We start from the raw sequence: 27,841 nt of genomic DNA, 5'->3' as shown, positions 1-27,841 counted from the left end.
ATTTCTGTGTTAAATCGTCATTGTGAGTTATCGACGGATGCAATAAAGAAGGAATAGTGCATCCGCAAAGAGATACACGCCTCCCAATATAAGATCCTGTCGTTGCCATAGAAACGTTCCTCGATTTAGAAAGAGAAGGCATAGAACCTATAGTATTTCATAGCGACGCAATTTCTGCGTTAATTCGTCATTGTGAGGGATCGACGGATGCAATAAAGAAGGAATAGTGCATCAGCAAAGAGATATTCGCCTCCTAATATATGATTCTGTCGTTGCCATAGAAACGTTCCTCGATTTAGAAAGAGAAGGCATAGAACCTATAGTATTTCATAGCTACGCAATTTCTGTCTTAATTCCCTATTGTCCGGGATCGACGGATGCAATAAAGAAGGAATAGTGCATCCGAAAAGAGATACTCGCCTCCCAATATAAGGTCCTGTCGTTGCCATAGAAACGTTCCTCGATTTAGAAAGCGAAGGCATAGAACTTAAGGTATTTCATAGCGACGCAATTTCGTTGTTAAATCGTCATTGAGAGTTATAGACGGATGCAATAAAGAAGGAATAGTGCATCCGAAAAGAGATACTCGCCACCCAATATAAGATCATGTCGTTGCCATAGAAACGTTCCTCGATTTAGAAAGAGAAGGCATAGAACCTATAGTATTTCATAGCGACGCAATTTCTGTGTTAATTCGTCATTGTGAGAGATCGACAGATGCAATAAACAAGGAATAGTGCATCCGAAAAGAGATACTCGCCTCCCAATATAAGATCCAGTCGTTGCCACAGAAACGTTCCTCGATTTAGAAAGAGAAGGCATTGAACCTAAGGAATTTCATAGCGACGCAATTTTTGTGTTAATTCGTCATTGTGAGTTATCGACGGATGCATTAAAGAAGGAATAGTGCATCCGAAAAAAGATACTCGCCTCCCAATATAAGATCCTGTCGTTGCCATAGAAACGTTCCTCGATTTAGAAAGAGAAGGCATAGAACCTATAGTATTTCATAGCGATGCAATTTCTGTGTTAATTCTTCATTGTGAGGTATCCACGGATGCAATAAAGAAGGAATAGTGCATCCGAAAAGAGATACTCGCCTCCCAATATAAGATCCAGTCGTTGCCATAGTTACGTTCTTCGATTTAGAAAGAGAAGGAATAGAACCTATGGTATTTCATAGCGACGCAATTTCTGTGTTAATTTGTCATTGTAAGGGATCGACGGATGCAATAAAGAAGGAACATTGCACCCGAAAAGAGATACTCGTCTCCCAATAGAAGATCATTCCGTTGCCATAGAAACGTTCCTCGATTTAGAAAGAGAAGGCATAGAACTTATGGTATTTCATAGCGACGCAATTTCTGTGTTAATTCGTCATTGTGAGGGATCGACGGATGCAATAAAGAAGGAATAGCGCATCCGCAAAGAGATACTCGCCTCCCAATATAAGATCCTGTCGTTGCCATAGAAACGTTCCTCGATTTAGAAAGAGTAGGCATAGAACCAATAGTATTTCATAGCGACGCAATTTCTGTCTTAATTCCCTATTGTGCGGGATCGACGGATGCAATAAAGAAGGAATAGTGCTTCCGAAAAGAGATACTCGCCTCCCAATATAGGGTCCTGTCGTTGCCATAGAAACGTTCCTCGATTTAGAAAGAGAAGGCATAGAACCTATAGTATTTCATAGCGACGCAATTTCTGTGTTAAATCGTCATTGTGAGTTATCGACGGATGCAATAAAGAAGGAATAGTGCATCCGAAAAGAGATACTCGCCTCCCAATATAAGATCCTGTCGTTGCCATAGAAACGTTCCTTCATTTAGAAAGAGAAGGCATAGAACCTAAGGTATTTCATAGCGACGCAATTTCTGTGTTAATTCGTCATTGTGAGTTATCGACGGATGCAATAAAGAAGGAATAGTGCATCCGAAAAGAGATACTCGCCCCCCAATACAAGATCCTGTAGTTGCCATAGAAACGTTCCTCGATTTAGAAAGAGAAGGCATAGAACCTATAGTGTTTCATAGCGACGCAATTTCTGTGTTAATTCGTCATTGTGAGGGATCGACAGATGCAATAAAGAAGGAATAGTGCATCCGAAAAGAGATACTCGCCTCCCAATATAAGATCCATTCGTTGCCACAGAAACGTTCCTCGATTTAGAAAGAGAAGGCATAGAACCTAAGGAATTTCATAGCGACGCAATTTTTGTGTTAATTCGTCATTGTGAGTTATCGACTGATGCATTAAAGAAGGAATAGTGCATCCGCAAAGAGATACTCGCCTCCCAATATAAGATCCTATCGTTGCCATAGAAACGTTCCTCGATTTAGAAAGAGTAGGCATAGAACCTATAGTATTTCATAGCGACGCAATTTCTTTCTTAATTCCCTATTGTGCGGGTTCGACGGATGCAATAAAGAAGGAATAGTGCTTCCGAAAAGAGATACTCGCCTCCCAATATAGGGTCCTGTCGTTGCCATAGAAACGTTCCTCGATTTACAAAGAGAAAGCATAGAACCTATAGTGTTTCATAGCGACGCTATTTCTGTGTTAATTCGTCATTGTGAGGGATCGACAGATGCAATAAAGAAGGAATAGTGCATCCGAAAAGAGATACTCGCCTCCCAATATAAGATCCAGTCGTTGCCACAGAAACGTTCCTCGATTTAGAAAGAGTAGGCATAGAACCTAAGGAATTTCATAGCGACGCAATTTTTGTGTTAATTCGTCATTGTGAGTTATCGACGGATGCATTAAAGAAGGAAAAGTGCATCCGAAAAGAGATACTCGCCTCCCAATATAAGATCCTGTCGTTGCCATAGAAACGTTCCTCGATTTAGAAAGAGAAGGCATAGAACCTATAGTATTTCATAGCGACGCAATTTCTGTGTTAATTCGTCATTGTGAGGGATCGACGGATGCAATAAAGAAGGAATAGTGCATCCGCAAAGAGGTAATCGCCTCCCAATATATGAATCTGTCGTTGCCATAGAAACGTTCCTCGATTTAGAAAGAGAAGGCATAGAACCTGTAGTATTTCATAGCTACGCAATTTCTGTGTTAATTCATCATTGTGTGGGATCGACGGATGCAATAAAGAAGGAATAGTGCATCCGCAAAGAGATACTCGCCTCCCAATATAAGATCCGATGGTTGCCATAGAAACGTTCCTCGATTTAGAAAGAGAAGGCATAGAACCTATAGTATTTCATAGCGACGCAATTTCTGTGTTAATTCGTCATTGTGAGGTATCCATGGATGCAATAAAGAAGGAATAGTGCATCCGAAAAGAGATACTCGCCTCCCAGTATAAGATCCAGTCGTTGCCATAGTTACGTTCCTCGATTTAGAAAGAGAAGGCATAGAACCCTTAGCATTTCATAGCGACGCTATTTCTGTGTTAAGTCGTCATTGTAAGGGATCGATGGATGCAATAAAGAAGGAACAGTGCACACGAAAAGAGATACTCGTCTCCCAATAGAAGATTATTTCGTTGCCATAGAAACGTTCCTCGATTTAGAAAGAGAAGGCATAGAACCTATAGTATTTCATAGCGACGCAATTTCTGTTTTAATTCGTCGTTGTGAGTTATCGACGGATGCAATAAAGAAGGAATAGTGCATCCGAAAAGAGATACTCGCCCCCCAATATAAGATTCTGTCGTTGCCATTGAAACGTTCCTCGATTTAGAAAGAGAAGGCATAGAACCTATAGTATTTCATGGCGACGCAATTTCTGTGTTAATTCGTCATTGTGAGGGATCGACGGATGCAATAAAGAAGTAATAGTGCATCCGAAAAGAGATACTCGCCTCCCAATATAAGAACCTGTCGTTGCCATAGAAACGTTCCTCTACTTAGAAACAGAAGGCATAGAACCTATAGTATTTCATAGCGATGCAATTTCTGTGTTAATTCGTCATTGTGAGGTATCCACGGATGCAATAAAGAAGGAATAGTGCATCCGAAAAGAGATACTCGCCTCCCAATATAAGGTCCAGTCGTTGCCATAGTTACGTTCCTCGATTTAGAAAGAGAAGGCATAGAATCTATAGTATTTCATAGCGACGCAATTTCTGTGTTAATTCGTCATTGTGAGGGATCGACGTATGTAATAAAGATGTAATAGTGCATCCGAAAAGAGATACTCGCCTCCCAATATAAGAACCTGTCGTTGCCATAGAAACGTTCCTCTACTTAGAAACAGAAGGCATAGAACCTATAGCATTTCATAGCGACGCAATTTCTGTGTTAATTCGTCATTGTAAAGGGTCGACGGATGCAATAAAGAAGGAACAGTGCACCCGAAAAGAGATACTCGTCTTCCAATAGAAGATCATTCCGTTGCCATAGAAACGTTCCTCGATTTAGAAAGAGAAGGCATAGAACCTATAGTATTTCATAGCGACGCAATTTCTGTCTTAATTCCCTATTCTGCAGGATCGACGGATGCAATAAAGAAGGAATAGTGCTTCCGAAAAGAGATACTCGCCTCCCAATATAGTGTCCTGTCTTTGCCATAGAAACGTTCCTCGATTTACAAAGAGAAGGCATTGACCCTAAGGTATTTCATAGCGACGCAATTTCTGTGTTAATTCGTCATTGTGAGTTATCGACGGATGCAATAAAGAAGGAATAGTGCATCCGAAAAGAGATACTCGCCTCCCAATACAAGAACCTGTCGTTGCCATAGAAACGTTCCTCTATTTAGAAAGAGAAGGCATAGAACCTAAGGTATTTCACAGCGATGCAATTTCTGTGTTAATTCGTCATTGTGAGATATCCACGGATGCAATAAAGAAGGAATAGTGCATCCGAAAAGAGATACTCGCCTCCCAATATAAGATCCAGTCGTTGCATTAGTTACGTTCCACGATTTAGAAAGAGAAGGCATAGAACCCATAGTATTTCATAGCGACGTAATTTCTGTGTTAATTCGACATTGTGAGATATCGACGGATGCAATAAAGAAGGAATAGTGCATCCGAAAAGAGATACTCGCCTCCCAATACAAGAACCTGTCGTTGCCATAGAAACGTTCCTCGATTTAGAAAGCGAAGTCATAGAACCTATAGTGTTTCATAGCGACGCAATTTCTGTGGTAATTCGTCAGTGTGAGGGATCGACAGATGCAATAAAGAAGGAATAGTGCATCCGAAAAGAGATACTCGCCTCCCAATATAAGATCCTGTCGTTGCCATAGAAACGTTCCTCGATTTAGAAAGAGAAGGCATAGAACCTATACTATTTCATAGCGACGCAATTTCTGTGTTAATTCGTCATTGTGAGGGATCGACGGATGCAATAAAGAAGGAATAGTGCATCCGCAAAGAGATATTCGCCTCCCAATATAAGATCCAGTCGTTGCCATAGAAACGTTCCTCGATTTAGAAAGAGAACGCATAGAACCTAAGGAATTTCATAGCGACGCGATTTTTGTGTTAATTCGTCATTGTGAGTTATCGACGGATGCATTAAAGAAGGAATAGTGCATCCGAAAAGAGATACTCGCCTCCCAATATAAGATCCTGTCGTTGCCATAGAAACGTTCCTCGATTTAGAAAGAGAAGGCATAGAACCTATAGTATTTCATAGCGACGCAATTTCGTTGTTAAATCGTCATTGAGAGTTATAGACGGATGCAATAAAGAAGGTATAGTGCATCCGTAATGAGATACTCGCCACCCAATATAAGATCCTGTCGTTGCCATAGAAACGTTCCTCGATTTAGAAAGAGAAGGCATAGAACCTAAGGTATTTCATAGCGACGCAATTTCTGTGTTAATTCGTCATTGTGAGTTATCGACGGATGCAATAAAGAAGCAATAGTGCATCCGAAAAGAGATAATCGCCTCCCAATATAAGATCCTGTCGTTGCCATAGAAACGTTCCTCGATTTAGAAAGAGAAGGCATAGAACCTATAGTATTTCATAGCGACGCAATTTCTGTGTTAATTCGTCATTGTGAGGGATCGACAGATGCAATAAAGAAGGAATAGTGCATCCGAAAAGAGATAATCGCCTCCCAATATAAGATCCAGTCGTTGCCACAGAAACGTTCCTCGATTTAGAAAGAGAAGGCATTGAACCTAAGGAATTTCATAGCGACGCAATTTTTGTGTTAATTCGTCATTGTGAGTTATCGACGGATGCATTAAAGAAGGAAGAGTGCATCCGAAAAAAGATACTCGCCTCCCAATATAAGATCCTGTCGTTGCCATAGAAACGTTCCTCGATTTAGAAAAAGAAGGCATAGAACCTATAGTATTTCATAGCGTCGCAATTTCTGTGTTAATTCGTCATTGTGAGGGATCGACGCATGCAATAAAGAAAGAATAGTGCATCCGCAAAGAGATATTCGCCTCCCAATATATGATTCTGTCGTTGCCATAGAAACGTTCCTCGATTTAGAAAGAGAAAGCATAGAACCTGTAGTATTTCATAGCTACGCAATTTCTGTCTTAATTCCCTATTGTGCGGGATCGACGGATGCAATAAAGAAGGAATTGTGCATCCGAAAAGAGATACTCGCCTCCCAATATAAGGTCCTGTCGTTGCCATAGAAACGTTGCTCGATTTAGAAAGCGAAGGCATAGAACCTAAGGTATTTCATAGCGACGCAATTTCTGTGTTAAATCGTCATTGAGAGTTATCGACGGATGCAATAAAGAAGGAATAGTGCATCCGAAAAGAGTTACTCGCCTCCCAATATAAGATTCTGTCGTTGCCATAGAAACGTTCCTCGATTTAGAAAGAGAAGGCATAGAACCTATAGTATTTGATAGCGACGCAAATTCTGTGTTAATTCGTCATTGTGAGGGATCGACAGATGCAATAAAGAAGGAATAGTGCATCCAAAAAGAGATACTCGCCTCCCAATATAAGATCCTGTCGTTGCCATAGAAACGTTCCTCGATTTAGAAAGAGAAGGCATAGAACCTATAGTATTTCATAGCGACGCAATTTCTGTGTTAATTCGTCATTGTGAGGGATCGACGGATGCAATAAAGAAGTAATAGTGCATCCGAAAAGAGATACTCGCCTACCAATATAAGAAACTGTCGTTGCCATAGAAACGTTCCTCGATTTAGAAAGAGAAGGCATAGAACCTATAGTATTTCATAGCGATGCACTTTCTGTGTTAATTCTTCATTGTGAGGTATCCACGGATGCAATAAAGAAGGAATAGTGCATCCGAAAAGAGATACTCGCCTCCCAATATAAGATCCAGTCGTTGCCATAGTTACGTTCTTCGATTTAGAAAGAGAAGGAATAGAACCTATGGTATTTCATAGCGACGCAATTTCTGTGTTAATTTGTCATTGTAAGGGATCGACGGATGCAATAAAGAAGGAACAGTGCACCCGAAAAGAGATTCTCGTCTCCCGATAGAAGATCATTCCGTTGCCATAGAAACGTTCCTCGATTTAGAAAGAGAAGTCATAGAACCTATGGTATTTCATAGGGACGCAATTTCTGTGTTAATTCGTCATTGTGAGGGATCGACGGATGCAATAAAGAAGGAATAGTGCATCCGCAAAGAGATACTCGCCTCCCAATATAAGATCCTGTCGTTGCCATAGAAACGTTCCTCGATTTAGAAAGAGTAGGCATAGAACTTATAGTATTTCATAGCGACGCAATTTCTGTCTTAATTCCCTATTGTGCGGGATCGACGGATGCAATAAAGAAGGAATAGTGCTTCCGAAAAGAGATACTCGCCTCCCAATATAGGGTCCTGTCGTTGCCATAGAAACGTTCCTCGATTTACAAAGAGAAGGCATAGTACCTAAGGTATTTCATAGCGACGCAATTTCTGTGTTAAATCGTCATTGTGAGTTATCGACGGATGCAATAAAGAAGGAATAGTGCATCCGAAAAGAGATACTCGCCTCCCAATATAAGATCCTGTCGTTGCCATAGAAACGTTCCTTGATTTAGAAAGAGAAGGCATAGAACCTAAGGTATTTCATAGCGACGCAATTTCTGTGTTAATTCGTCATTGTGAGTTATCGACGGATGCAATAAAGAAGGAATAGTGCATCCGAAAAGAGATACTCGCCTCCCAATACAAGATCCTGTCGTTGCCATAGAAACGTTCCTCGATTTTGAAAGAGAAGGCATAGAACCTATAGTGTTTCATAGCGACGCAGTTTCTGTGTTAATTCGTCATTGTGAGGGATCGACTGATGCAATAAAGAAGGAATAGTGCATCCGAAAAGAGATACTCGCCTCCCAATATAAGATCCAGTCGTTGCCATAGAAAAGCTCCTCGATTTAGAAAGAGAAGGCATAGAACCTAAGGAATTTCATAGCGACGCAATTTTTGTGTTAATTCGTCATTTTGAGTTATCGACGGATGCAATAAAGAAGGAATAGTGCATCCGAAAAGAAATACTCGCTTCCCAATATAAGATCCTGTCGATGCCATAGAAACGTTCCTCGATTTGGAAAGAGAAGGCATAGAACCTATAGTATTTCATAACGACGCAAGTTCTGTGTTAATTCGTCATTGTGAGGGATCGACGGATGCAATAAAGAAGTAATAGTGCATCCGAAAAGAGATACTCGCCTACCAATATAAGAACCTGTCGTTGCCATAGAAACGTTCCTCTATTTAGAAAGAGAAAGCATAGAACCTATAGTATTTCATAGCGATGCAATTTCTGTGTTAATTCGTCATTGTGAGGTATCCACGGATCCAATAAAGAAGGAATAGTGCATCCGAAAAGAGATTCTCGCCTCCCAATATAAGATCCAGTCGTTGCCATAGTTACGTTCCTCGATTTAGAAAGAGAAGGCATAGAACCTATAGTATTTCATAGCGACGCAATTTCTGTCTTAATTCCCTATTGTGCGGGATCGACGGATGCAATAAAGAAGGAATAGTGCTTCCGAAAAGAGATACTCGCCTCTCAATATAGGGTCTTGTCGTTGGCATAGAAACGTTCCTCGATTTACAAAGAGAAGGCATAGAACCTATAGTATTTCACAGCGATGCAATTTCTGTGTTAATTCGTCATTGTGAGGTATCCACGGATGCAATAAAGAAGGAATAGCGCACCCGAAAAGAGATACTCGCCTCCCAATATAAGATCCAGGCGTTGCCATAGTTACGTTCCACGATTTAGAAAGAGAAGGTATAGAACCCATAGTATTTCATAGCGACGCAATTTCTGTGTTAATTCGTCATTGTGAGTTATCGACGGATGCAATAAAGAAGGAATAGTGCATCCGAAAAGAGATACTCGCCCCCCAATACAAGATCCTGTAGTTGCCATATAAACGTCCTCGATTTAGAAAGAGAAGGCATAGAACCTATAGTGTTTCATAGCGACGCAATTTCTGTGTTAATTCGTCATTGTGAGGGATTGACAGATGCAATAAAGAAGGAGTAGTGCATCCGAAAAGAGATACTCGCCTCCCAATATAAGATCCATTCGTTGCCACAGAAACGTTCCTCGATTTAGAAAGAGAAGGCATAGAACCTAAGGAATTTCATAGCGACGCAATTTCTGTGTTAATTTGTCATTGTAAGGGATCGACGGATGCAATAAAGAAGGAACAGTGCACCCGAAAAGAGATACTCGTCTCCCAATAGAAGATCATTCCGTTGCCATAGAAACGTTCCTCGATTTAGAAAGAGAAGGCATAGAACCTATGGTATTTCATAGCGACGCAATTTCTGTGTTAATTCGTCATTGTGAGGGATCGACGGATGCAATAAAGAAGGAATAGTGCATCCGCAAAGAGATACTCGCCTCCCAATATAAGATCCTGTCGTTGCCATAGAAACGTTCCTCGATTTAGAAAGAGTAGGCATAGAACTTATAGTATTTCATAGCGACGCAAGTTCTGTCTTAATTCCCTATTGTGCGGGATCGACGGATGCAATAAAGAAGGAATAGTGCTTCCGAAAAGAGATACTCGCCTCCCAATATAGGGTCCTGTCGTTGCCATAGAAACGTTCCTCGATTTACAAAGAGAAGGCATAGAACCTAAGGTATTTCATAGCGACGCAATTTATGTGTTAAATCGTCATTGTGAGTTATCGACGGATGCAATAAAGAAGGAATAGTGCATCCGAAAAGAGATACTCGCCTCCCAATATAAGATCCTGTCGTTGCCATAGAAACGTTCCTTGATTTAGAAAGAGAAGGCATAGAACCTAAGGTATTTCATAGCGACGCAATTTCTGTGTTAATTCGTCATTGTGAGGGATCGACGGATGCAATAAAGAAGTAATAGTGCATTCGAAAAGAGATACTCGCCTACCAATATAAGAACCTGTCGTTGCCATAGAAACGTTCCTCTATTTAGAAAGAGAAGGCATAGAAGCTATAGTATTTCATAGCGATGCAATTTCTGTGTTAATTCGTCATTGTGAGGTATCCACGGATGCAATAAAGAAGGAATATTGCATCCGAAAAGAGATTCTCGCCTCCCAATATAAGATCCAGTCGTTGCCATAGTTACGTTCCTCGATTTAGAAAGAGAAGGCATAGAACCTATAGTATTTCATAGCGACGCAATTTCTGTCTTAATTCCCTATTGTGCGGGATCGACGGATGCAATAAAGAAGGAATAGTGCTTCCGAAAAGAGATACTCGCCTCCCAATATAGGGTCCTGTCGTTGCCATAGAAACGTTCCTCGATTTACAAAGAGAAGGCATAGAAACTATAGCATTTCACAGCGATGCAATTTCTGTGTTAATTCGTCATTGTGAGGTATCCACGGATGCAATAAAGAGGGAATAGCGCACCCGAAAAGAGATACTCGCCTCCCAATATAAGATCCAGGCGTTGCCATAGTTACGTTCCACGATTTAGAAAGAGAAGGTATAGAACCCATAGTATTTCATAGCGACGCAATTTCTGTGTTAATTCGTCATTGTGAGTTATCGACGGATGCAATAAAGAAGGAATAGTGCATCCGAAAAGAGATACTCGCCCCCCAATACAAGATCCTGTAGTTGCCATAGAAACGTTCCTCGATTTAGAAAGAGAAGGCATAGAACCTATAGTGTTTCATAGCGACGAAATTTCTGTGTTAATTCGTCATTGTGAGGGATCGACAGATGCAATAAAGAAGGAGTAGTGCATCCGAAAAGAGATACTCGCCTCCCAATATAAGATCCATTCGTTGCCACAGAAACGTTCCTCGATTTAGAAAGAGAAGGCATAGAACCTAAGGAATTTCATAGCGACGCAATTTTTGTGTTAATTCGTCATTGTGAGTTATCGACTGATGCATTAAAGAAGGAATAGTGCATCCGCAAAGAGATAATCGCCTCCCAATATATGATTCTGTCGTTGCCATAGAAACGTTCCTCGATTTAGAAAGAGAAGGCATAGAACCTGTAGTATTTCATAGCTACGCAATTTCTGTGTTAATTCATTACTGTGAGGGATCGACGGATGCAATAAAGAAGGAATAGTGCATCCGCAAAGAGATACTCGCCTCCCAATATAAGATCCTATCGTTGCCATAGAAACGTTCCTCGATTTAGAAAGAGTAGGCATAGAACCTATAGTATTTCATAGCGACGCAATTTCTGTCTTAATTCCCTATTGTGCGGGTTCGACGGATGCAATAAAGAAGGAATAGTGCTTCCGAAAAGAGATACTCGCCTCCCAATATAGGGTCCTGTCGTTGCCATAGAAACGTTCCTCGATTTACAAAGAGAAGGCATAGAACCTATAGTGTTTCATAGCGACGCTATTTCTGTGTTAATTCGTCATTGTGAGGGATCGACAGATGCAATAAAGAAGGAATAGTGCATCCGAAAAGAGATACTCGCCTCCCAATATAAGATCCAGTCGTTGACACAGAAACGTTCCTCGATTTAGAAAGAGTAGGCATAGAACCTAAGGAATTTCATAGCGACGCAATTTTTGTGTTAATTCGTCATTGTGAGTTTTCGACGGATGCATTAAAGAAGGAAAAGTGCATCCGAAAAGAGATACTCGCCTCCCAATATAAGATCCTGTCGATGCCATAGAAACGTTCCTCGATTTAGAAAGAGAAGGCATAGAACCTATAGTATTTCATAGCGACGCAATTTCTGTGTTAATTCGTCATTGTGAGGGATCGACGGATGCAATAAAGAAGGAATAGTGAATCCGCAAAGAGATAATCGCCTCCCAATATATGATTCTGTCGTTGCCATAGAAACGTTCCTCGATTTAGAAAGAGAAGGCATAGAACCTGTAGTGTTTCATAGCTACGCAATTTCTGTGTTAATTCATCTTTGTGAGGGATCGACGGATGCAATAAAGAAGGAACAGTGCACCCGAAAAGAGATTCTCGTCTCCCGATAGAAGATCATTCCGTTGCCATAGAAACGTTCCTCGATTTAGAAAGAGAAGTCATAGAACCTATGGTATTTCATAGCGACGCAATTTCTGTGTTAATTCGTCATTGTGAGGGATCGATGGATGCAATAAAGAAGGAATAGTGCATCCGCAAAGAGATACTCGCCTCCCAATATAAGATCCTGTCGTTGCCATAGAAACGTTCCTCGATTTAGAAAGAGTAGGCATAGAACTTATAGTATTTCATAACGACGCAATTTCTGTCTTAATTCCCTATTGTGCGGGATCGACGGATGCAATAAAGAAGGAATAGTGCTTCCGAAAAGAGATACTCGCCTCCCAATATAGGGTCCTGTCGTTGCCATAGAAACGTTCCTCGATTTACAAAGAGAAGGCATAGAACCTAAGGTATTTCATAGCGACGCAATTTCTGTGTTAAATCGTCATTGTGAGTTATCGACGGATGCAATAAAGAAGGAATAGTGCATCCGAAAAGAGATACTCGCCTCCCAATATAAGATCCTGTCGTTGCCATAGAAACGTTCCTCGATTTTGAAAGAGAAGGCATAGAACCTATAGTGTTTCATAGCGACGCAATTTCTGTGTTAATTCGTCATTGTGAGGGATCGACTGATGCAATAAAGAAGGAATAGTGCATCCGAAAAGAGATACTCGCCTCCCAATATAAGATCCAGTCGTTGCCATAGAAAAGCTCCTCGATTTAGAAAGAGAAGGCATAGAACCTAAGGAATTTCATAGCGACGCAATTTTTGTGTTAATTCGTCATTTTGAGTTATCGACGGATGCAATAAAGAAGGAATAGTGCATCCGAAAAGAAATACTCGCTTCCCAATATAAGATCCTGTCGATGCCATAGAAACGTTCCTCGATTTGGAAAGAGAAGGCATAGAACCTATAGTATTTCATAGCGACGCAATTTCGTTGTTAAATCGTCATTGAGAGTTATAGACGGATGCAATAAAGAAGGTATAGTGCATCCGAAAAGAGATACTCGCCACCCAATATAAGATCCTGTCGTTGCCATAGAAACGTTCCTCGATTTAGAAAGAGAAGGCATAGAACCTAAGGCATTTCATAGCGACGCAATTTCTGTGTTAATTCGTCATTGTGAGTTATCGACGGATGCAATAAAGAAGCAATAGTGCATCCGAAAAGAGATAATCGCCTCCCAATATAAGATCCTGTCGTTGCCATAGAAACGTTCCTCGATTTAGAAAGAGAAGGCATAGAACCTATAGTATTTCATAGCGACGCAATTTCTGTGTTAATTCGTCATTGTGAGGGATCGACAGATGCAATAAAGAAGGAATAGTGCATCCGAAAAGAGATAATCGCCTCCCAATATAAGATCCAGTCGTTGCCACAGAAACGTTCCTCGATTTAGAAAGAGAAGGCATTGAACCTAAGGAATTTCATAGCGACGCAATTTTTGTGTTAATTCGTCATTGTGAGTTATCGACGGATGCATTAAAGAAGGAAGAGTGCATCCGAAAAAAGATACTCGCCTCCCAATATAAGATCCTGTCGTTGCCATAGAAACGTTCCTCGATTTAGAAAAAGAAGGCATAGAACCTATAGTATTTCATAGCGACGCAATTTCTGTGTTAATTCGTCATTGTGAGGGATCGACGCATGCAATAAAGAAGGAATAGTGCATCCGCAAAGAGATATTCGCCTCCCAATATATGATTCTGTCGTTGCCATAGAAACGTTCCTCGATTTAGAAAGAGAAAGCATAGAACCTGTAGTATTTCATAGCTACGCAATTTCTGTCTTAATTCCCTATTGTGCGGGATCGACGGATGCAATAAAGAAGGAATTGTGCATTCGAAAAGAGATACTCGCCTCCCAATATAAGGTCCTGTCGTTGCCATAGAAACGTTGCTCGATTTAGAAAGCGATGGCATAGAACCTAAGGTATTTCATAGCGACGCAATTTCTGTGTTAAATCGTCATTGAGAGTTATCGACGGATGCAATAAAGAAGGAATAGTGCATCCGAAAAGAGTTACTCGCCTCCCAATATAAGATTCTGTCGTTGCCATAGAAACGTTCCTCGATTTAGAAAGAGAAGGCATAGAACCTATAGTATTTGATAGCGACGCAAATTCTGTGTTAATTCGTCATTGTGAGGGATCGACAGATGCAATAAAGAAGGAATAGTGCATCCAAAAAGAGATACTCGCCTCCCAATATAAGATCCTGTCGTTGCCATAGAAACGTTCCTCGATTTAGAAAGAGAAGGCATAGAACCTATAGTATTTCATAGCGACGCAATTTCTGTGTTAATTCGTCATTGTGAGGGATCGACGGATGCAATAAAGAAGTAATAGTGCATCCGAAAAGAGATACTCGCCTACCAATATAAGAAACTGTCGTTGCCATAGAAACGTTCCTCGATTTAGAAAGAGAAGGCATAGAACCTATAGTATTTCATAGCGATGCACTTTCTGTGTTAATTCTTCATTGTGAGGTATCCACGGATGCAATAAAGAAGGAATAGTGCATCCGAAAAGAGATACTCGCCTCCCAATATAAGATCCAGTCGTTGCCATAGTTACGTTCTTCGATTTAGAAAGAGAAGGAATAGAACCTATGGTATTTCATAGCGACGCAATTTCTGTGTTAATTTGTCATTGTAAGGGATCGACGGATGCAATAAAGAAGGAACAGTGCACCCGAAAAGAGAATCTCGTCTCCCGATAGAAGATCATTCCGTTGCCATAGAAACGTTCCTCGATTTAGAAAGAGAAGTCATAGAACCTATGGTATTTCATGGCGACGCAATTTCTGTGTTAATTCGTCATTGTGAGGGATCGACGGATGCAATAAAGAAGGAATAGTGCATCCGCAAAGAGATACTCGCCTCCCAATATAAGATCCTGTCGTTGCCATAGAAACGTTCCTCGATTTAGAAAGAGTAGGCATAGAACTTATAGTATTTCATAACGACGCAATTTCTGTCTTAATTCCCTATTGTGCGGGATCGACGGATGCAATAAAGAAGGAATAGTGCTTCCGAAAAGAGATACTCGCCTCCCAATATAGGGTCCTGTCGTTGCCATAGAAACGTTCCTCGATTTACAAAGAGAAGGCATAGAACCTAAGGTATTTCATAGCGACGCAATTTCTGTGTTAAATCGTCATTGTGAGTTATCGACGGATGCAATAAAGAAGGAATAGTGCATCCGAAAAGAGATACTCGCCTCCCAATATAAGATCCTGTCGTTGCCATAGAAACGTTCCTCGATTTTGAAAGAGAAGGCATAGAACCTATAGTGTTTCATAGCGACGCAATTTCTGTGTTAATTCGTCATTGTGAGGGATCGACTGATGCAATAAAGAAGGAATAGTGCATCCGAAAAGAGATACTCGCCTCCCAATATAAGATCCAGTCGTTGCCATAGAAAAGCTCCTCGATTTAGAAAGAGAAGGCATAGAACCTAAGGAATTTCATAGCGACGCAATTTTTGTGTTAATTCGTCATTTTGAGTTATCGACGGATGCAATAAAGAAGGAATAGTGCATCCGAAAAGAAATACTCGCTTCCCAATATAAGATCCTGTCGATGCCATAGAAACGTTCCTCGATTTGGAAAGAGAAGGCATAGAACCTATAGTATTTCATAGCGACGCAATTTCGTTGTTAAATCGTCATTGAGAGTTATAGACGGATGCAATAAAGAAGGTATAGTGCATCCGAAAAGAGATACTCGCCACCCAATATAAGATCCTGTCGTTGCCATAGAAACGTTCCTCGATTTAGAAAGAGAAGGCATAGAACCTAAGGCATTTCATAGCGACGCAATTTCTGTGTTAATTCGTCATTGTGAGTTATCGACGGATGCAATAAAGAAGCAATAGTGCATCCGAAAAGAGATAATCGCCTCCCAATATAAGATCCTGTCGTTGCCATAGAAACGTTCCTCGATTTAGAAAGAGAAGGCATAGAACCTATAGTATTTCATAGCGACGCAATTTCTGTGTTAATTCGTCATTGTGAGGGATCGACAGATGCAATAAAGAAGGAATAGTGCATCCGAAAAGAGATAATCGCCTCCCAATATAAGATCCAGTCGTTGCCACAGAAACGTTCCTCGATTTAGAAAGAGAAGGCATTGAACCTAAGGAATTTCATAGCGACGCAATTTTTGTGTTAATTCGTCATTGTGAGTTATCGACGGATGCATTAAAGAAGGAAGAGTGCATCCGAAAAAAGATACTCGCCTCCCAATATAAGATCCTGTCGTTGCCATAGAAACGTTCCTCGATTTAGAAAAAGAAGGCATAGAACCTATAGTATTTCATAGCGACGCAATTTCTGTGTTAATTCGTCATTGTGAGGGATCGACGCATGCAATAAAGAAGGAATAGTGCATCCGCAAAGAGATATTCGCCTCCCAATATATGATTCTGTCGTTGCCATAGAAACGTTCCTCGATTTAGAAAGAGAAAGCATAGAACCTGTAGTATTTCATAGCTACGCAATTTCTGTCTTAATTCCCTATTGTGCGGGATCGACGGATGCAATAAAGAAGGAATTGTGCATTCGAAAAGAGATACTCGCCTCCCAATATAAGGTCCTGTCGTTGCCATAGAAACGTTGCTCGATTTAGAAAGCGATGGCATAGAACCTAAGGTATTTCATAGCGACGCAATTTCTGTGTTAGATCGTCATTGAGAGTTATCGACGGATGCAATAAAGAAGGAATAGTGCATCCGAAAAGAGTTACTCGCCTCCCAATATAAGATTCTGTCGTTGCCATAGAAACGTTCCTCGATTTAGAAAGAGAAGGCATAGAACCTATAGTATTTGATAGCGACGCAAATTCTGTGTTAATTCGTCATTGTGAGGGATCGACAGATGCAATAAAGAAGGAATAGTGCATCCAAAAAGAGATACTCGCCTCCCAATATAAGATCCTGTCGTTGCCATAGAAACGTTCCTCGATTTAGAAAGAGAAGGCATAGAACCTATAGTATTTCATAGCGCCGCAATTTCTGTGTTAATTCGTCATTGTGAGGGATCGACGGATGCAATAAAGAAGTAATAGTGCATCCGAAAAGAGATACTCGCCTACCAATATAAGAAACTGTCGTTGCCATAGAAACGTTCCTCGATTTAGAAAGAGAAGGCATAGAACCTATAGTATTTCATAGCGATGCACTTTCTGTGTTAATTCTTCATTGTGAGGTATCCACGGATGCAATAAAGAAGGAATAGTGCATCCGAAAAGAGATACTCGCCTCCCAATATAAGATCCAGTCGTTGCCATAGTTACGTTCTTCGATTTAGAAAGAGAAGGAATAGAACCTATGGTATTTCATAGCGACGCAATTTCTGTGTTAATTTGTCATTGTAAGGGATCGACGGATGCAATAAAGAAGGAACAGTGCACCCGAAAAGAGAATCTCGTCTCCCGATAGAAGATCATTCCGTTGCCATAGAAACGTTCCTCGATTTAGAAAGAGAAGTCATAGAACCTATGGTATTTCATGGCGACGCAATTTCTGTGTTAATTCGTCATTGTGAGGGATCGACGGATGCAATAAAGAAGGAATAGTGCATCCGCAAAGAGATACTCGCCTCCCAATATAAGATCCTGTCGTTGCCATAGAAACGTTCCTCGATTTAGAAAGAGTAGGCATAGAACTTATAGTATTTCATAGCGACGCAATTTCTGTCTTAATTCCCTATTGTGCGGGATCGACGGATGCAATAAAGAAGGAATAGTGCTTCCGAAAAGAGATACTCGCCTCCCAATATAGGGTCCTGTCGTTGCCATAGAAACGTTCCTCGATTTACAAAGAGAAGGCATAGTACCTAAGGTATTTCATAGCGACGCAATTTCTGTGTTAAATCGTCATTGTGAGTTATCGACGGATGCAATAAAGAAGGATTAGTGCATCCGAAAAGAGATACTCGCCTCCCAATATAAGATCCTGTCGTTGCCATAGAAACGTTCCTTGATTTAGAAAGAGAAGGCATAGAACCTAAGGTATTTCATAGCGACGCAATTTCTGTGTTAATTCGTCATTGTGAGTTATCGACGGATGCAATAAAGAAGGAATAGTGCATCCGAAAAGAGATACTCGCCTCCCAATACAAGATCCTGTCGTTGCCATAGAAACGTTCCTCGATTTTGAAAGAGAAGGCATAGAACCTATAGTGTTTCATAGCGACGCAATTTCTGTGTTAATTCGTCATTGTGAGGGATCGACTGATGCAATAAAGAAGGAATAGTGCATCCGAAAAGAGATACTCGCCTCCCAATATAAGATCCAGTCGTTGCCATAGAAAAGCTCCTCGATTTAGAAAGAGAAGGCATAGAACCTAAGGAATTTCATAGCGACGCAATTTTTGTGTTAATTCGTCATTTTGAGTTATCGACGGATGCAATAAAGAAGGAATAGTGCATCCGAAAAGAAATACTCGCTTCCCAATATAAGATCCTGTCGATGCCATAGAAACGTTCCTCGATTTGGAAAGAGAAGGCATAGAACCTATAGTATTTCATAACGACGCAATTTCTGTGTTAATTCGTCATTGTGAGGGATCGACGGATGCAATAAAGAAGTAATAGTGCATCCGAAAAGAGATACTCGCCTACCAATATAAGAACCTGTCGTTGCCATAGAAACGTTCCTCTATTTAGAAAGAGAAAGCATAGAACCTATAGTATTTCATAGCGATGCAATTTCTGTGTTAATTCGTCATTGTGAGGTATCCACGGATGCAATAAAGAAGGAATAGTGCATCCGAAAAGAGATTCTCGCCTCCCAATATAAGATCCAGTCGTTGCCATAGTTACGTTCCTCGATTTAGAAAGAGAAGGCATAGAACCTATAGTATTTCATAGCGACGCAATTTCTGTCTTAATTCCCTATTGTGCGGGATCGACGGATGCAATAAAGAAGGAATAGTGCTTCCGAAAAGAGATACTCGCCTCTCAATATAGGGTCCTGTCGTTGGCATAGAAACGTTCCTCGATTTACAAAGAGAAGGCATAGAACCTATAGTATTTCACAGCGATGCAATTTCTGTGTTAATTCGTCATTGTGAGGTATCCACGGATGCAATAAAGAAGGAATAGCGCACCCGAAAAGAGATACTCGCCTCCCAATATAAGATCCAGGCGTTGCCATAGTTACGTTCCACGATTTAGAAAGAGAAGGTATAGAACCCATAGTATTTCATAGCGACGCAATTTCTGTGTTAATTCGTCATTGTGAGTTATCGACGGATGCAATAAAGAAGGAATAGTGCATCCGAAAAGAGATACTCGCCCCCCAATACAAGATCCTGTAGTTGCCATAGAAACGTTCCTCGATTTAGAAAGAGAAGGCATAGAACCTATAGTGTTTCATAGCGACGCAATTTCTGTGTTAATTCGTCATTGTGAGGGATCGACAGATGCAATAAAGAAGGAGTAGTGCATCCGAAAAGAGATACTCGCCTCCCAATATAAGATCCATTCGTTGCCACAGAAACGTTCCTCGATTTAGAAAGAGAAGGCATAGAACCTAAGGAATTTCATAGCGACGCAATTTCTGTGTTAATTTGTCATTGTAAGGGATCGACGGATGCAATAAAGAAGGAACAGTGCACCCGAAAAGAGATACTCGTCTCCCAATAGAAGATCATTCCGTTGCCATAGAAACGTTCCTCGATTTAGAAAGAGAAGGCATAGAACCTATGGTATTTCATAGCGACGCAATTTCTGTGTTAATTCGTCATTGTGAGGGATCGACGGATGCAATAAAGAAGGAATAGTGCATCCGCAAAGAGATACTCGCCTCCCAATATAAGATCCTGTCGTTGCCATAGAAACGTTCCTCGATTTAGAAAGAGTAGGCATAGAACTTATAGTATTTCATAGCGACGCAATTTCTGTCTTAATTCCCTATTGTGCGGGATCGACGGATGCAATAAAGAAGGAATAGTGCTTCCGAAAAGAGATACTCGCCTCCCAATATAGGGTCCTGTCGTTGCCATAGAAACGTTCCTCGATTTACAAAGAGAAGGCATAGAACCTAAGGTACTTCATAGCGACGCAATTTATGTGTTAAATCGTCATTGTGAGTTATCGACGGATGCAATAAAGAAGGAATAGTGCATCCGAAAAGAGATACTCGCCTCCCAATATAAGATCCTGTCGTTGCCATAGAAACGTTCCTTGATTTAGAAAGAGAAGGCATAGAACCTAAGGTATTTCATAGCGACGCAATTTCTGTGTTAATTCGTCATTGTGAGTTATCGACGGATGCAATAAAGAAGGAATAGTGCATCCGAAAAGAGATACTCGCCTCCCAATATAAGATCCAGTCGTTGCCATAGAAAAGTTCCTCGATTTAGAAAGAGAAGGCATAGAACCTAAGGAATTTCATAGCGACGCAATTTTTGTGTTAATTCGTCATTGTGAGGGATCGACGGATGCAATAAAGAAGTAATAGTGCATCCGAAAAGAGATACTCGCCTACCAATATAAGAACCTGTCGTTGCCATAGAAACGTTCCTCTATTTAGAAAGAGAAGGCATAGAACCTATAGTATTTCATAACGACGCAATTTCTGTGTTAATTCGTCATTGTGAGGGATCGACGGATGCAATAAAGAAGTAATAGTGCATCCGAAAAGAGATACTCGCCTACCAATATAAGAACCTGTCGTTGCCATAGAAACGTTCCTCTATTTAGAAAGAGAAGGCATAGAACCTATAGTATTTCATAGCGATGCAATTTCTGTGTTAATTCGTCATTGTGAGGTATCCACGGATGCAATAAAGAAGGAATATTGCATCCGAAAAGAGATTCTCGCCTCCCAATATAAGATCCAGTCGTTGCCATAGTTACGTTCCTCGATTTAGAAAGAGAAGGCATAGAACCTATAGTATTTCATAGCGACGCAATTTCTGTCTTAATTCCCTATTGTGCGGGATCGACGGATGCAATAAAGAAGGAACAGTGCTTCCGAAAAGAGATACTCGCCTCCCAATATAGGGTCCTGTCGTTGCCATAGAAACGTTCCTCGATTTACAAAGAGAAGTCATAGAAACTATAGCATTTCACAGCGATGCAATTTCTGTGTTAATTCGTCATTGTGAGGTATCCACGGATGCAATAAAGAGGGAATAGCGCACCCGAAAAGAGATACTCGCCTCCCAATATAAGATCCAGGCGTTGCCATAGTTACGTTCCACGATTTAGAAAGAGAAGGTATAGAACCCATAGTATTTCATAGCGACGCAATTTCTGTGTTAATTCGTCATTGTGAGTTATCGACGGATGCAATAAAGAAGGAATAGTGCATCCGAAAAGAGATACTCGCCCCCCAATACAAGATCCTGTAGTTGCCATAGAAACGTTCCTCGATTTAGAAAGAGAAGGCATAGAACCTATAGTGTTTCATAGCGACGAAATTTCTGTGTTAATTCGTCATTGTGAGGGATCGACAGATGCAATAAAGAAGGAGTAGTGCATCCGAAAAGAGATACTCGCCTCCCAATATAAGATCCATTCGTTGCCACAGAAACGTTCCTCGATTTAGAAAGAGAAGGCATAGAACCTAACGAATTTCATAGCGACGCAATTTTTGTGTTAATTCGTCATTGTGAGTTATCGACTGATGCATTAAAGAAGGAATAGTGCATCCGCAAAGAGATAATCGCCTCCCAATATATGATTCTGTCGTTGCCATAGAAACGTTCCTCGATTTAGAAAGAGAAGGCATAGAACCTGTAGTATTTCATAGCTACGCAATTTCTGTGTTAATTCATTACTGTGAGGGATCGACGGATGCAATAAAGAAGGAATAGTGCATCCGCAAAGAGATACTCGCCTCCCAATATAAGATCCTATCGTTGCCATAGAAACGTTCCTCGATTTAGAAAGAGTAGGCATAGAACCTATAGTATTTCATAGCGACGCAATTTCTGTCTTAATTCCCTATTGTGCGGGTTCGACGGATGCAATAAAGAAGGAATAGTGCTTCCGAAAAGAGATACTCGCCTCCCAATATAGGGTCCTGTCGTTGCCATAGAAACGTTCCTCGATTTACAAAGAGAAGGCATAGAACCTATAGTGTTTCATAGCGACGCTATTTCTGTGTTAATTCGTCATTGTGAGGGATCGACAGATGCAATAAAGAAGGAATAGTGCATCCGAAAAGAGATACTCGCCTCCCAATATAAGATCCAGTCGTTGCCACAGAAACGTTCCTCGATTTAGAAAGAGTAGGCATAGAACCTAAGGAATTTCATAGCGACGCAATTTTTGTGTTAATTCGTCATTGTGAGTTATCGACGGATGCATTAAAGAAGGAAAAGTGCATCCGAAAAGAGATACTCGCCTCCCAATATAAGATCCTGTCGTTGCCATAGAAACGTTCCTCGATTTAGAAAGAGAAGGCATAGAACCTATAGTATTTCATAGCGACGCAATTTCTGTGTTAATTCGTCATTGTGAGGGATCGACGGATGCAATAAAGAAGGAATAGTGAATCCGCAAAGAGATAATCGCCTCCCAATATATGATTCTGTCGTTGCCATAGAAACGTTCCTCGATTTAGAAAGAGAAGGCATAGAACCTGTAGTGTTTCATAGCTACGCAATTTCTGTGTTAATTCATCATTGTGAGGGATCGACGGATGCAATAAAGAAGGAACAGTGCACCCGAAAAGAGATTCTCGTCTCCCGATAGAAGATCATTCCGTTGCCATAGAAACGTTCCTCGATTTAGAAAGAGAAGTCATAGAACCTATGGTATTTCATAGCGACGCAATTTCTGTGTTAATTCGTCATTGTGAGGGATCGACGGATGCAATAAAGAAGGAATAGTGCATCCGCAAAGAGATACTCGCCTCCCAATATAAGATCCTGTCGTTGCCATAGAAACGTTCCTCGATTTAGAAAGAGTAGGCATAGAACTTATAGTATTTCATAGCGACGCAATTTCTGTTTTAATTCCCTATTGTGCGGGATCGACGGATGCAATAAAGAAGGAATAGTGCTTCCGAAAAGAGATACTCGCCTCCCAATATAGGGTCCTGTCGTTGCCATAGAAACGTTCCTCGATTTACAAAGAGAAGGCATAGAACCTAAGGTATTTCATAGCGACGCAATTTCTGTGTTAAATCGTCATTGTGAGTTATCGACGGATGCAATAAAGAAGGAATAGTGCATCCGAAAAGAGATACTCGCCTCCCAATATAAGATCCTGTCGTTGCCATAGAAACGTTCCTTGATTTAGAAAGAGAAGGCATAGCACCTAAGGTATTTCATAGCGACGCAATTTCTGTGTTAATTCGTCATTGTGAGTTATCGACGGATGCAATAAAGAAGGAATAGTGCATCCGAAAAGAGATACTCGCCTCCCAATACAAGATCCTGTCGTTGCCATAGAAACGTTCCTCGATTTTGAAAGAGAAGGCATAGAACATATAGTGTTTCATAGCGACGCAATTTCTGTGTTAATTCGTCATTGTGAGGGATCGACTGATGCAATAAAGAAGGAATAGTGCATCCGAAAAGAGATACTCGCCTCCCAATATAAGATCCAGTCGTTGCCATAGAAAAGCTCCTCGATTTAGAAAGAGAAGGCATAGAACCTAAGGAATTTCATAGCGACGCAATTTTTGTGTTAATTCGTCATTTTGAGTTATCGACGGCTGCAATAAAGAAGGAATAGTGCATCCGAAAAGAAATACTCGCTTCCCAATATAAGATCCTGTCGATGCCATAGAAACGTTCCTCGATTTGGAAAGAGAAGGCATAGAACCTATAGTATTTCATAACGACGCAATTTCTGTGTTAATTCGTCATTGTGAGGGATCGACGGATGCAATAAAGAAGTAATAGTGCATCCGAAAAGAGATACTCGCCTACCAATATAAGAACCTGTCGTTGCCATAGAAACGTTCCTCTATTTAGAAAGAGAAGGCATAGAACCTATAGTATTTCATAGCGATGCAATTTCTGTGTTAATTCGTCATTGTGAGGTATCCACGGATGCAATAAAGAAGGAATAGTGCATCCGAAAAGAGATTCTCGCCTCCCAATATAAGATCCAGTCGTTGCCATAGTTACGTTCCTCGATTTAGAAAGAGAAGGCATAGAACCTATAGTATTTCATAGCGACGCAATTTCTGTCTTAATTCCCTTTTGTGCGGGATCGACGGATGCAATAAAGAAGGAATAGTGCTTCCGAAAAGAGATACTCGCCTCTCAATATAGGGTCCTGTTGTTGGCATAGAAACGTTCCTCGATTTACAAAGAGAAGGCATAGAACCTATAGTATTTCACAGCGATGCAATTTCTGTGTTAATTCGTCATTGTGAGGTATCCACGGATGCAAAAAAGAAGGAATAGCGCACCCGAAAAGAGATACTCGCCTCCCAATATAAGATCCAGGCGTTGCCATAGTTACGTTCCACGATTTAGAAAGAGAAGGTATAGAACCCATAGTATTTCATAGCGACGCAATTTCTGTGTTAATTCGTCATTGTGAGTTATCGACGGATGCAATAAAGAAGGAATAGTGCATCCGAAAAGAGATACTCGCCCCCCAATACAAGATCCTGTAGTTGCCATAGAAACGTTCCTCGATTTAGAAAGAGAAGGCATAGAACCTATAGTGTTTCATAGCGACGCAATTTCTGTGTTAATTCGTCATTGTGAGGGATCGACGGATGCAATAAAGAAGGAACAGTGCACCCGAAAAGAGATACTCGTCTCCCAATAGAAGATCATTCCGTTGCCATAGAAACGTTCCTCGATTTAGAAAGAGAAGGCATAGAACCTATGGTATTTCATAGCGACGCAATTTCTGTGTTAATTCGTCATTGTGAGGGATCGACGGATGCAATAAAGAAGGAATAGTGCATCCGCAAAGAGATACTCGCCTCCCAATATAAGATCCTGTCGTTGCCATAGAAACGTTCCTCGATTTAGAAAGAGTAGGCATAGAACTTATAGTATTTCATAGCGACGCAATTTCTGTCTTAATTCCCTATTGTGCGGGATCGACGGATGCAATAAAGAAAGAATAGTGCTTCCGAAAAGAGATACTCGCCTCCCAATATAGGGTCCTGTCGTTGCCATAGAAACGTTCCTCGATTTACAAAGAGAAGGCATAGAACCTAAGGTATTTCATAGCGACGCAATTTATGTGTTAAATCGTCATTGTGAGTTATCGACGGATGCAATAAAGAAGGAATAATGCATCCGAAAAGAGATACTCGCCTCCCAATATAAGATCCTGTCGTTGCCATAGAAACGTTCCTTGATTTAGAAAGAGAAGGCATAAAACCTAAGGTATTTCATAGCGACGCAATTTCTGTGTTAATTCGTCATTGTGAGTTATCGACGGATGCAATAAAGAAGGAATAGTGCATCCGAAAAGAGATACTCGCCTCCCAATATAAGATCCAGTCGTTGCCATAGAAAAGTTCCTCGATTTAGAAAGAGAAGGCATAGAACCTAAGGAATTTCATAGCGACGCAATTTTTGTGTTAATTCGTCATTGTGAGTTATCGACGGATGCAATAAAGAAGGAATAGTGCATCCGAAAAGAGATACTCGCCCCCCAATACAAGATCCTGTAGTTGCCATAGAAACGTTCCTCGATTTAGAAAGAGAAGGCATAGAACCTATAGTGTTTCATAGCGACGAAATTTCTGTGTTAATTCGTCATTGTGAGGGATCGACAGATGCAATAAAGAAGGAGTAGTGCATCCGAAAAGAGATACTCGCCTCCCAATATAAGCACCATTCGTTGCCACAGAAACGTTCCTCGATTTAGAAAGAGAAGGCATAGAATCTAAGGAATTTCATAGCGACGCAATTTTTGTGTTAATTCGTCATTGTGAGTTATCGACTGATGCATTAAAGAAGGAATAGTGCATCCGCAAAGAGATAATCGCCTCCCAATATATGATTCTGTCGTTGCCATAGAAACGTTCCTCGATTTAGAAAGAGAAGGCATAGAACCTGTAGTATTTCATAGCTACGCAATTTCTGTGTTAATTCATTACTGTGAGGGATCGACGGATGCAATAAAGAAGGAATAGTGCATCCGCAAAGAGATACTCGCCTCCCAATATAAGATCCTATCGTTGCCATAGAAACGTTCCTCGATTTAGAAAGAGTAGGCATAGAACCTGTAGTATTTCATAGCTACGCAATTTCTGTGTTAATTCATCATTGTGCGGGTTCGACGGATGCAATAAAGAAGGAATAGTGCTTCCGAAAAGAGATACTCGCCTCCCAATATAGGGTCCTGTCGTTGCCATAGAAACGTTCCTCGATTTACAAAGAGAAGGCATAGAACCTATAGTGTTTCATAGCGACGCTATTTCTGTGTTAATTCGTCATTGTGAGGGATCGACAGATGCAACAAAGAAGGAATAGTGCATCCGAAAAGAGATACTCGCCTCCCAATATAAGATCCAGTCGTTGCCACAGAAACGTTCCTCGATTTAGAAAGAGTAGGCATAGAACCTAAGGAATTCATGGCGACGCAATTTTTGTGTTAATTCGTCATTGTGAGTTATCGACGGATGCATTAAAGAAGGAAAAGTGCATCCGAAAAGAGATACTCGCCTCCCAATATAAGATCCTGTCGTTGCCATAGAAACGTTCCTCGATTTAGAAAGAGAAGGCATAGAACCTATAGTATTTCATAGCGACGCAATTTCTGTGTTAATTCGTCATTGTGAGGGATCGACGGATGCAATAAAGAAGGAATAGTGAATCCGCAAAGAGATAATCGCCTCCCAATATATGATTCTGTCGTTGCCATAGAAACGTTCCTCGATTTAGAAAGAGAAGGCATAGAACCTGTAGTATTTCATAGCTACGCAATTTCTGTGTTAATTCATCATTGTGAGGGATCGACGGATGCAATAAAGAAGGAATAGTGCATCCGCAAAGAGATACTCGCCTCCCAATATAAGATCCTATGGTTGCCATAGAAACGTTGCTCGATTTAGAAAGAGTAGGCATAGAACCTATAGTATTTCATAGCGACGCAATTTCTGTGTTAATTCGTCATTGTGAGGTATCCACGGATGCAATAAAGAAGGAATAGCGCATCCGAAAAGAGATACTCGCCTCCCAATATAAGATCCAGTCGTTGCCATAGTTACGTTCCACGATTTAGAGAAGAAGGTATAGAACCCATAGTATTTCATAGCGACGCAATTTCTGTGTAATTTCGTCATTGTGAGTTATCGACGGATGCAATAAAGAAGGAATAGTGCATCCGAAAAGAGATACTGGCCCCCCAATACAAGATCCTGTAGTTGCCATAGAAACGTTCCTCGATTTAGAAAAACAAGGCATAGAACCTATAGTGTTTCATAGCGACGCAATTTCTGTGTTAATTCGTCATTGTGAGGGATCGACAGATGCAATAAAGAAGGAATAGTGCATCCGAAAAGAGATACTCGCCTCCCGATATAAGATCCAGTCGTTGCCACAGAAACGTTCCTCGATTTAGAAAGA

The sequence above is a fragment of the Schistocerca cancellata genome, chromosome 5, assembly GCF_023864275.1.
Source record: "Schistocerca cancellata isolate TAMUIC-IGC-003103 chromosome 5, iqSchCanc2.1, whole genome shotgun sequence".
Taxonomy (NCBI): Eukaryota; Metazoa; Arthropoda; class Insecta; order Orthoptera; family Acrididae; genus Schistocerca; species Schistocerca cancellata.
This window is presented reverse-complemented; position numbering follows the sequence as displayed.